Source organism: Sitophilus oryzae, unplaced genomic scaffold (assembly GCF_002938485.1).
Source record: "Sitophilus oryzae breed Bouriz unplaced genomic scaffold, Soryzae_2.0 scaffold_130_pilon_pilon, whole genome shotgun sequence".
Lineage (NCBI taxonomy): Eukaryota > Metazoa > Arthropoda > Insecta > Coleoptera > Curculionidae > Sitophilus > Sitophilus oryzae.
In genome coordinates, this window is record NW_022145960.1 from 464,623 (window position 1) to 477,830 (window position 13,208).

Sequence of the window (13,208 nt, forward strand, 5' to 3'; positions counted from 1 at the left end):
GAAGGAAGGATGAGGAAGGATGAGGAAGGACTATTATTTATTACTATCAAAAAATAAAAAAAGTTTTTTTTTAGTTAAAATAAAAAAATTTAATAATGTATATTTAACATTTATAGTATTAGTTATATGAATCATAGTGGGGTTTAAGGTAATTAAAATTATTGAAGATTATATAAATTATTATTAATTTAATATTTCAGTTTTGATCTATTCCATGCAAATGTGTCGGTATAAATATAATTAATTATTCTTTTATCGTCATAAGGACTCAAGACAATTTTTTTCTGTGTAACACTATAGATATGATGTTTCTCGGATTTTATTAAATTTGAGCTAAATAGTCTTATTAAATAAACATTGAAAATGTTCACCAAAACCAAAAATAAAAAAATATTTATTAAAAGCAAAAGTAAAGAATATTTATTAAAGCAGACTATAGATATTGTTTAGGTAGAAAAGTAGTTTTTTAAGAAATAAAATATTAAAAAAAAAAAAAAAATGTTTGTTTATTTTTTTCATATAATTTGAAAATATTACCTACATTAAAAACATTTTTTTATGAAGATCCAAAACCCTTTGTGCCTCGAACAGTTTCTATTGACATATCGGTACATTCAATCAGCGAGGGATACTCAATTTTATGGCAAATCATATGTGCTATTCGGTCCCCCCGTTTAATTTCAAACTTTTTATTACTAATATTAAATAATGCAAATTTATATCTCGCCCCGATAGTCTTCATCAATAACACCAGCTGGAATAAAGAGAAAACAAAAAAAAATAAATAATGAATATTTTATTAGTGGCAAAATTTACCTCCACAAAAAATGGAATAGTTCAAAGCCAAACTTGACCGAGCTTCAATCTTCAAAAAAGATCCTCCAGGAATTTCCACTTGCAGTCCCGTATTTATTAATAATTTTGATTGTGGGTGGCGATTGTACAATCGACAGGACTGAACAAATCCAATCCTGCTGATAATGGGGTTGCTCTGACAGGAACGAACGCGTCCGATGACACCTTTTTAAACTTTCTTTTTAAACAGACATCGCGTTAACTCTAACGACTACGACGACGACGACGACAACAACAACCTATTATCACGATTAATACAAGTAAGTGACTAGATCGTACCTACTACCAGTCGCTCGCTCGATTAGAGAGGCAAGTTGCATAAGATGTGCCCAGCCTAACAAAGCCAATTACTTATGCAAATAAACTTAACGGTAGCCCTTTCACTTTTTAATTATCATACGAGACGCAGAAATTAAATGAATGCTGGGCGGGCGCGTTGCGTTAAAGTCTTAAGTTTTTTTAATTGCGCTAAAAGAAAATAATATACGGGGTGTTGCATTTAAAAAATAGAGATAAAACACTACAAATATTTCGTTATTGGCGACGACATAAAAAATACCCTGTATAGGATAATGTAAATTTTCCTTCTTGGATTTATTCTGTTACCTTTAGTGCTAGGAAAATATAGAAAAGTATTAATAAAGTTAAATATACAATCTAGTTTTTAACCACTTTTCAGATATCATGCTTTTAAACAAAATTTTAGTAAATAAGAAATACAATGGCAACACCGCATAGTGCATCAAATAAAAAATAGTGCTCTATATGCAGAATCCGGGTAAAATTTTAATTTGTATTAACATAGAGAAAATGGATATTTTAACTAAATATGAGGCTATACAGGGTAAATTACCATTTAGGTATTTTTAATTGAGGTTTATTTACAGACAATGTTAAATATGTTTAAAACCTGATATTTTAGTCACATATGCTTCTTTAATGAAACACACCTTTATTTTTTTCAGAATCCGAAAATCAATCAATATATCGCACATTAAATTAATAATATTGATAATATTTTTGTAGTAAAATCTGTAGTAAAATTTTATATTATAATTTCTTACATATTTATATCACCAAAAATTCTGTAAACAAAATCGAATATTCACATAATTATAATAATTAATAGTGATTGATATACTAGGAGTATATTGAAAAAATATACATATTTTTGTGTAACTGTAGCCTTCATGTGGACAGTACCAAGTTCAACCTCTTTAACAACCTTCCATGTACTATCTCTCTTTAATTGTGACAGGTGAGTTATTTTTGTGAGCATTGGAAAAGTACTACAAATTGGAAAGGACCAGTTTTAGGACAGGTAAAAAATATATACTATATACAGTATGCCCCTGATTTTGTGTTTACAAGAGAAATATTTTTAATTATTGACATTTATTTCCTGAGACATTTTTTTGTTTTTGATTGTAATCGTTTTAAATTAATAAAGTTGATTAAAACTGAACATCACTTACCTAGATTTTCATATAAAATAATTTTATTCTGTGTCTAAGAGGGATATTTTCCGATAGGTATATCCAGTTTCTCACACCCTTACCCATATTTAAATAAAATGCAATTATAATTTTAAATCGGTATATTTAATTCAGTTTTATTATACATTGCCTTCAAAAAGAGAGAGAGAGAGAGAAAACAGTTATTTTAAAAAAATCTTTGCGATTCTTGACTGTTGCTGCCGCCGCCGCCTTCGTAGCTGCCCTCTTCCCCTTCAATAATAATAATAGGGTCTACAAATTGTGCCATTTTCTTCATATTTAACATTGTCTGTAAATAAACTCAATTAAAACCACCTAAATGGTAATTTACCCTGTATAGCCTCATATTTAGTTAAAATATCCATTTTCTCTATGTTAATACAAATTAAAAATTAAAAAAAAAAAAAAAAAAAAAAAAAAAAATCCAAAATTAATATTGAACATTATGCACTTTTAATAGTAAGTTATTCTTTTATTTTAAATAGAACACCCAGCATTTTATTCAGTCAGTGCCTTCTATTAAAAGATCAGCCTACGGGCGGACTTTTGTTTACTTCATCAGCTGTACATACTTAGATATTGGGTTAGATTCCGTTTCATATTTTGTCAGTTGATTTTTGGTTTTAACTCTTTGATTTTTGGTATTATTTTATTAATGTAGTGCAAAAACTAATTATTTTGGTGTTGAAGTGACATAAACTACTATCAGATATATGGTCATTCTCGGTTTCGCATAAAAATAGAAATTTTAAAAATTACACGTTGTGCAAGTGATTTAACCTAAAAGTGCCCATACATTTTTTACTTATCGTTATTTTTGTGTGTGTTTTAAGACTCTAACAATCCATCAATAAAGCTTAAGTGGAGTGTGTTTTTGGTGCTATGCCTCATCTTTTTTGTGTTCCTGGTGGAAAGCGATGAGTTTTATGATAGTTATTATACTTAGCAGCCTAAAGTGTCCGAAAGAGCAAGAAAAGTGGGTATGAGTTATAAATCAAGAGAATTTTATTGAAAATATCTTTAATAAATTTTTAAAATTATATTCTCCCATGATGGTATTAATGAAAACTGGACAATTATGTTTATTTTATTCATATTGTGGAATCTCCACTCCAAGTGTTGCTGGTTCAGCTTCGATAGATTCAAACACGTAAGTAGGTATTATGATCTAGGGAAAAAAATAAAGAATATGTGTATTAGAAATCATGAAAAAGATTATTATTTCGAGTTCAAATTTTTAAAAAAGAAAAAAAAAAAAAAAAAAAAAAAAAAAAAAAATTTAAGTTTTTTGTTTGATAATATATAGTGTATGTTAAGCATAACATATATTGTTCGTAATTTTAATGAATAGTATTGATTATTTATAATACCAAATTAATATCAAATATTTAAGTGATGGCTGAATACAATATGAATAAAATAACAATAAATTGGTATATTTGCATAATACAAAATTAAGTTTTAAGAATAAAGGTGTTACTTAAAATACTAAGAAATTCATATTTTTGTTTTAATTGGTCTAATGTTATTACATTTTACGTAAGAATTACACCGTATCATCGAAAAAAATCGGTTGTCTAGTTGGCTTGGAAATGAACATCGATGACATTCCCTAAATAACTGTACACATAAAATAATTAACTAGAATTTTACAATCTTGGAAAAATTGATATTCTTGAACCCTGATTCTAAATATTCTAAATTTTTATTTTCTTTTTTTTTTTTTTTTTTTTATTTATTTGCTTATTTATTTAAAAAAAACTTTTTGGCTAACATTATAGCCTCTATCAGTGTTGTGTCATATGAAAAAATAGTGTCGAATATAACCCAAAAAATTGCATATAAAATATTCACACCACGCACAAAATGTTTACTGCGTACTCCCTAGTCAATGTAGATAGTTCTAGTGTTAAGAATAATAATTTTAAAAATATGTGGTCATCTTTTGATAAGTTTATATTAGTTTATTAATTGCAGTAAACATTATGAGGTGTGAATTATATTGTATATGTAATTTTTGAATATATTCGACACTATTTTACTCATATGACACAACACTGTGAAGGCTATAGTTAGCCGAAACGTTTTTTTAAACCAAATAAAATAATGAAAACCCAAAATGAAAACTTAATCAGCGTTTTTCCCGAACCTAAAAAATCCCAAGAAAATCGAAAATTTTAGAATAATTTAACATATAAAATGCCAGCGATCTTCATTTCATAACCATCGCTGACGCCTTTTTTAGATAATATTGTATTATTTGTAAATATAATTTCGAACATTGATATTTGCAAAATATACATATAATTTTGTGAATGCAAATACTAATACATCACTATAGATATTAAATGTTTTTTGTTAAATTAGATCGATTTTCAAACCCCAAAATTTAAAAATATATTTACATTTTACCCATTATCTTATGTACCTATACATTATTTGTACATTGTAAAAAATTTAGCTGCATTTGTATGGTTCATAGTTTATTTGCCAAAAGTATTTATTACTATAAATAGGTATATATGTTGTAGTTATTAACTGTATATTATGTATATTTCATTTAAGATATATCATTTTTAAAATACAAACCAAAAATCTGAGGAATAATTATGTTTTCCATGTATTCTACAACATATTTATTAATCCGTTATATCTAACTAGCGTGACGTCATAAATCTCGCCCGTAGGCTGATCTTTTAATAGAAGGCACTGATTCAGTTATTCAATGGAGAATTCATATTTCTTCGAAATACGATTATTAGGGTTGCCTACCCATTAGACAAGATTTTCTTAGACATTTTTATGAACACATAGGCAGTTTTCGGCTTTCCCCTTGGGCGTTTCCCCAACTGTACAGGAAGTATATTATGAGCATGCGCTGCACTATTAGAAAATGATAAAAGTATTCCTTAAAAATGTTAAATGTCTGCAAATTAGATAAAAAACAAATAAAGATTTTATAGAACAATTTAACTAGTGTAATTGTTATTATTATTAAACCTTTTGTTAATAGTATTTTAATCGATTTTTTTTTTTTTTTTTTTTTTTTTTTTTTTTATTTTAAATTGCAATCTCTATATTTTTCTTGTGAGATAATTGGATTCTGCATATAGAGCACTATTTTTTTATTTGATGCACTATGCGGTGTTGCCATTGTATTTCTTATTTACTAAAATTTTGTTTAAAGCATGATATCTGAAAAGTGGTTAAAAACTAGATTGTATATTTAACTTTATTAATACTTTTCATATTTTCCTAGCACTAAAGGTAACAGAATAAATCCAAGAAGGAAAAATTCTTACATTATCCTATGCTACAGGGTATTTTTTATGTCGTCGCCAATAACGAAATATTTGTAGTGTTTTATCTCTATTTTTAAATGCAACACCCCGTATATTAATTTCTTTAGCGCAATAAAAAACTTAAGACTTTAACGCAACGCGCCCGCCCAGCATTCATTTAATTTCTGCGTCTCGTATGATAATTAAAAAGTGAAAGGGCTACCGTTAAGTTTATTTGCATAAGTAATTGGCTTTGTTAGGCTGGGCACATCTTATGCAACTTGCCTCTCTAATCGAGCGAGCGACTGGTAGTAGGTACGATCTAGTCACTTACTTGTATTAATCGTGATAATAGGTTGTTGTTGTCGTCGTCGTCGTCGTAGTCGTTAGAGTTAACGCGATGTCTGTTTTAAAGTTTAAAAAGGTGTCATCGGACGCGTTCGTTCCTGTCAGAGCAACCCCATTATCAGCAGGATTGGATTTGTTCCGTCCTGTCGATTGTACAATCGCCACCCACAATCAAAATAATTAATAAATACGGGACTGCAAGTGGAAATTCCTGGAGGATCTTTTTTGAAGATTGAAGCTCGGTCAAGTTTGGCTTTGAACTATTCCATTTTTTGTGGAGGTAAATTTTGCCACCAATAAATATCTATTATTTATTTTTTTTTGTTTTCTCTTTATTCCAGCTGGTGTTATTGATGAAGACTATCGGGGCGAAGTTAAAATTTTGTTATTTAATATTAGTAATAAAAAGTTTGAAATTAAACGGGGGGACCGAATAGCACAGATGATTTGCCATAAAATTGAGTATCCCTCGCTGATTGAATGTACCGATATGTCAATAGAAACTGTTCGAGGCACAAAGGGTTTTGGATCTTCATAAAAAAAATGTTTTTAATGTAGGTAATATTGCTCATATGAAAAATAAACAAACATTCACTTGAAACAATTTAATATTTTATTTTTAAAAACTACTTTTCTACCTAAACAATATCTATAGTCTGTTTTAAATAAATATTCTTACTTTTGCTTTTTAATAAATATTTTTTATTTTTGTTTTGATGATTATTTTCAATGTTTATTTAATAAGACTATTTTGAAAACAAGTCAAAATTTAATAAAATCCGAGAAACATCATGTCTATAGTGTTACACAGAAAAAATTGTCTTGAGTCCTTATGACGATAAAAGAATAATTAATTATATTATATTTGACACATTTGCATGAATCATAAAAACTGAAATATTAAATTAATAATAATTATATAATCTTCAATAATTCTAATTACCTTAAACCCCACTATGATTCATTTAACTAATACTATAAATGTTAGTATACATTATTAAATTTTTATTTAACATTTTCCTAATGCAACTATTTTTTTTTATTTTTTGATAGATGAAGACAATAATAGTCCTTCCTCATCCTTCCTTCCACAATGCCGTGACCAATTATATTTGGGGAATATGCACTTTGTCCATACAACCAAAGCCACCAGGTCGCGCATTTTAAATCATATGTTGAAGTACAAAAAGAGAGAAGAAAATTATAATAGCGACTTCAACGAGGCATTGAGGACCAATCAATTAGAGCCATTAAGATCCACCGCCGCCGTTCCTTTTAAGAAATGAAAGGAAAAATTGGCTGGTCAATATAAAACAAGAAATTAAGGTATTATTAAAAATATAAAAATAATTATTTTAAAAATAACTAACAATATTTTTTCTTTCAGATCGGTGTTTAATATAAAATAATAATTATAAACATATGTTAAATAAATGCGTATTACAAAAATATGTTGTTGTTTTCTTAAAAATACTTATAATATATGATCTTGAATAACCTGGACAGAAAATTATGTTATTAAGTTGTTTCTCACGCACTTGAAATATAGAATCTAAAGAATTAATTATCAGGCTGGGCGAGCGCTTTACGTAAGAGTGTATTCCATATACGGGGTGAGCAAATAATAATATGTTTGGGGCTTTTTATTATTTATGTATATTTTTTTGGTGGAATTGATTAGGCTGCATTGCGCAGGCCCATTGTTTAGGCTTTTTTTGGCACAAGCCCCCCCAAAAATTCTGGGGCAAAATAGGACAAAATATGCAAAGAATTGGTTAGGCCGGTGCAGGCCCATTGTTTAGGCTTTTTGGCACAATGCCCCCCACCCCAAAAAAAAATACCCTGGGGCAAAAAGGACAAAATATTTAAAAGAATTGGTTAGGCCGGTGCAGGCCCATTGTTTAGACTTTTTTGGCACAGCCCCCCCCCAACATTGCGCAGGCCCATTGTTTAGGCTTTTTTTGGCACAGGCCCCCTAAAAAAATACCCTGGGGCAAAAAAGTATTGACAAATGACGTATTTGACAGATGGCAGTTGACAAATGACAGTTGACAGATGACAGTTGACAAATGACGTATTTGACAAATGACAGGTTTGACAGATGACGTATTTGACAGATGACAGGTTTGACAGATGATGACGTCATTATTATACGTCACTGATGACGTCACGAACGATGACGTCATTGATGATGTCACGGATGATGACGTCACGGTCTGTCTGTCCAAAGTGCCCTAATACCTACTGGTAAAATTTGCCACTAATAAAATATTCATTATTTATTTTTTTTTTGTTTTCTCTTTATTCCAGCTGGTGTTATTGATGAAGACTATCGGGGCGAAGGTTAAATTTGTTATTTAATATTAGTAATAAAAAGTTTGAAATTAAGCGTGGGGACCGAATAGCACAGATGATTTGCCATAAAATTGAGTATCCCTCGCTGATTGAATGTACCGATATGTCAATAGAAACTGTGCGAGGCACAAAGGGTTTTGGATCTTCATAAAAAAAATTATTTTAATGTAGGTAATATTTTCAAATTATATGAAAAAAATAAACAAACATTCACTGAAAACAATTTAATATTTTATTTCTTAAAAAACTACTTTTCTACCTAAACAATATCTATAGTCTGCTTTAATAAATATTCTTTTACTTTTGCTTTTAATAAATATTTTTTATTTTTGGTTTTGATGATTATTTTCAATGTTTATTTAATAAGACTATTTTGAAAACAAGTCAAAATTTAATAAAAATCCGAGAAACATCATGTCTATAGTAAGTTACACAGAAAAATTGTCTTGAGTCCTTATGACGATAAAAGAATAATTAATTATATTTATACCGACACATTTGCATGGGAATGAATCATAAAACTAAAATATTAAATTAATAATAATTATGTCTTCAATAATTTTAATTACTTTAAACCCCACTATGATTCATTTAACTAATACTATAAATGTTAGTATACATTATTAAATTTTATTTAACATTTTTTTTTTTTTTTTAACTATTTTTTTTTATTTTTTGATAGATGAAGACAATAATAGTCCTTCCTCATCCTTCCTCATCCTTCCTTCCTCAATGCCGTGACCAATTATATTTGGGGAATATGCACTTTGTCCATACAACCAAAGCCACCAGGTCGCGCATTTTAAATCATATGTTGAAGTACAAAAAGAGAGAAGAAAATTATAATAGCGACTTCAACGAGGCATTGAGAACCAATCAATTAGAGCCATTAAGATCCACCGCCGCCGTTCCTTTCAAGAAATGAAAGGAAAAATTGGCTGGTCAATATAAAACAAGAAATTAAGGTATTACTAAAAATATAAAAATAATTATTTTAAAAAATAACTAACAATATTTTTTCTTCAAAAAAAAAAAAGTTTAATATAAAAATAATAATTATAAAACATATGTTAAATAAATGCGTATTACAAAATATGTTGTTGTTTTCTTAAAATACTTATAATATATGATCTTGAATAACCTGGACAGAAAATTATGTTATTAAGTTGTTTCTCACGCACTTTGAAATATGGAATCTAAAGAATTAATTATCAGGCTGGGCGAGCGCTTTACGTAAGAGTGTATTCCATATACGGGGTGAGCAAATAATAATATGTTTGGGGGGCTTCATTATTTATGTATATTTTTTGTGAATTGATTAGGCCGCATTGCGCAGGCCCATTGTTTAGGCTTTTTGGCACAAGCCCCCAAAAAATAAAAAGGAAAAAATATTTAAAAAGAATTGGTTAGGCCGGTGCAGGCCCATTGTTTAGGCTTTTTGGCACAAGCCCCCCCACCCCCAAAAAAAAATAAAAAAAAAAAAAAAAAAAACAAAATATTTAAAAGAATTGGTTAGGCCGGTGCAGGCCCATTGTTTAGGCTTTTTTTGGCACAAGCCCCCCCCCAACATTGCGCAGGCCCATTGTTTAGGCTTTTTTGGCACAGGCCCCCTAAAAAAATACCCTGGGGCAAAAAAGTATTGACAAATGACGTATTTGACAGATGACAGTTGACAAATGACAGTTGACAGATGACAGTTGACAAATGACGTATTTGACAAATGACAGGTTTGACAGATGACGTATTTGACAGATAACAGGTTTGACAGATGATGACGTCATTATTATACGTCACTGATGACGTCACGAACGATGACGTCATTGATGATGTCACGGATGATGACGTCACGGTCTGTCTGTCCAAAGTGCCCTAATACCTACTTTTACTGACTTATATACGTTACTACTATCTAAATACGTACAACTACAACCTTAATTCAGTGGCGGCTCGTCAGGGTAGGCAAGGTAGGCGGCGCCTACCCTAAGATTTTGGCAGAATTTAAGCGATTTATTACATTACATTATTTACTATTAATGTTGCCAATACATAAAAATACTGTTAATACACGGAAGTGTGTTTTAATAATCAATATTATTTTAATATTTGTAGTCTTGTGTATTAACGCTATTAACATATTCACTACCGCTGGCGTACGCTGACCGCTGACTGTGCCGCTGCGTTAGTAAACAAAATAATTTTGTAGTGCCTTTGTTCGGCGATTTCTACATCGCCTACTATCAGAGTCGATGCACGACGTACGGCAGTCTTCTGTCTCTGTCTAACTCATCGTGCGGTAGTGACGCGACGCGTAAGTCGGAGTCACGGAGGAATAAGAAAGCGGAGTCAAGGGCCGCCACGTATTTGTAGATAAAACAGTCTCACTGTTGTTTGGCGGGGCTGTGTGTACCTTTGACAAAAATTTCTGATTATAAACTCAAATAATAAAACAAACAATGATGAAAATTTGCCTTGTAAAATCATTGTGTAATATTAATCGTGTGTATCGCAATGAACAAATTACTTGGCATTACTACATCAAACTTAAAATAGGCATAAAATACTAATTAATGTTCTTTCGTTAATTCGGTCATTACGGACCTGCACACTGTTTTTCTAACCTGTGAAATATTACGCGGGTGAGTTTCTTCGAGTCGATACCTTTCCTGCTCCTACAACTGCGTACAGCACACAACACCATGGTTTTAAATGTTTTTGTAATAGAAAACACTCAAATTATCGATGAAAAACATTAAATTTCGAGAAAAATGCACAAATTACAAAAAGTACCACAATCTAAGATGGCGGGCGGCTAGGTGAACCTCTTTTTGCAACAGCTGTAGCATGTCCCCTCTCTTATTCCTCCATGGTCGGAGTTGTATCATATTAAGGCGGGGCTTAGGCGAAATCTCAGGCTATTTCAAAATTTTTAAATAGTCAATTTTTTTGTCCCACCCTAGTGCCTATGCCTGGTGAGTCTTCCACCAGTAGCGGGGGTGCCTATTTCACTGACCAAATTTAAAATTTCTTTTTGAGATTAGAATTTAAGATGTAACGTTGATTGTACATCAGTTTTAAAATATAAACAAAAATAAACTACTACCACCTTAACTTTGCTACTACCACCCAAAAATAAATTACTACCACCTTAATTTTGCTACTACCACCCAAAAATTGACTACTACCACCTTAACTTTGCTATTAATACCCAAAAATAAACTACCACCACCTTAATTTTGCTACTACCACCACCTTAATTTTGCTACTACCACCCAAAAATAAACTACTACCACCTTAATTTTGCTACTACCACTCAAAAATAGGCTACTACCACTTTAATTTTGCTACTATCACCCAAAAATAAAACTACTACCACCTTAACTTTGCTACTACTACCCAAAAATACACTACTAACACTTTAAATATGCTATTACCACCCAAAAATAAACTACTACCACTATAGTTTTGCTACTACCACTACCACTACCATAAGCAACATAAAAATAAAATACAAAAATATCAGGAGTAAGAAAACAAACAAAATTAAATAAATTAAACACTGCGATTCTAAAAATTCTTTTATGGTTTGCATTGCAAATCTAGGATTAAGTTTTAAGTACTTAGAAGAGATTGTTTTTTCAAAAAGCAAAATATTTATTAACTATTTTATAACTCTACCTTCTACTAGTTTAGACCCCATTGACTTATTGTTCAACTTGCAAACCTTTTTATTAAGTTCAGTTTTGAAAGTGGTTTTTCGTGTTGAGCTGCCGATGTACAGGGAGTGCGAGAAACAAGTGTTGAAATGCGGTGAAAATCTCAGGTACACTGTTAAACAACAATAATTGACATTTTTTTTAAATAAAATCAGAAAATGCTCTTATACCCGACAAAGCTGCGTAATATAGTACACAAAGAAATGAAGAGAAAATTGCAAAATCCTGTCTACCTTAGAAGATTTCACTGAAGAACCAAACCATATACATCACTGTATTGTTACTGCGGTGATGCGAGTCCAAACACTATACCTACAGTAATGGTAATTAAGGTGGTAATAGTTTATTTTTGGGTGGTAGTAGCAAAATTAAGGTAGTTGTAGTTTATTGTTCGGTGGTAGTAGCAAAATTAAAGTGGTAGTAGTTTATTTTTGGGTGGTAGTAGCAAAATTGAAGTGGTAGTAGTTTATTTTTGGGTGGTACTAGCAAAATTAAGGTGGTAGTAGTCTATTTTTGGGTGGTAGTAGCAAAATTAAGGCAGTGGCGGCTCGTGACCCGTGTGACTGGGTAGGCGACAAAATTTTAGTTGCGTCTATTTGCCCCCCCCCCCTAATTTACATAATAATTATTTTTATTTATTTACGCAAACTTAAAAATTGGTAGTATTGAGAGAAAGAATAATTATGTTTTATATATTAAATTGACGAGTCGGTCTCTTAATAAAGAAAAGTTATTTATTCTTATATCAGTAAAATCATCAGATTGTTGAAGAACTTTGAAAAGATCTTTTTAGATTGAAAGTAAGGCAAGTGGCGATAAACGTTTATTTTTCATGGAATCTCTACTATAAATTTTAATGCATTTCAAACATGAAAAATGTCTTAAAAATATTTCATAAAATAAAATTCGCAAAGATATTTGACTTAGCCGCTTTTATTAACCTATCGAATTTAAATAGCACAGAGACTTTTCTGTAATATCTGTTGTATCGTCTTGCACCGATTAAAATAACGCGCTTTCTTATTTCGGATTCTTTTATTTCTGTGGCGTGTTCTAATCTAAATACAACCGGTTATATCATTTTTAATAATCTCGGACCAGCCCGAAAAATGTTTCCAATTTGCTTTAAACGTTTTTTGAATTTTCATATAAAAGTTTTA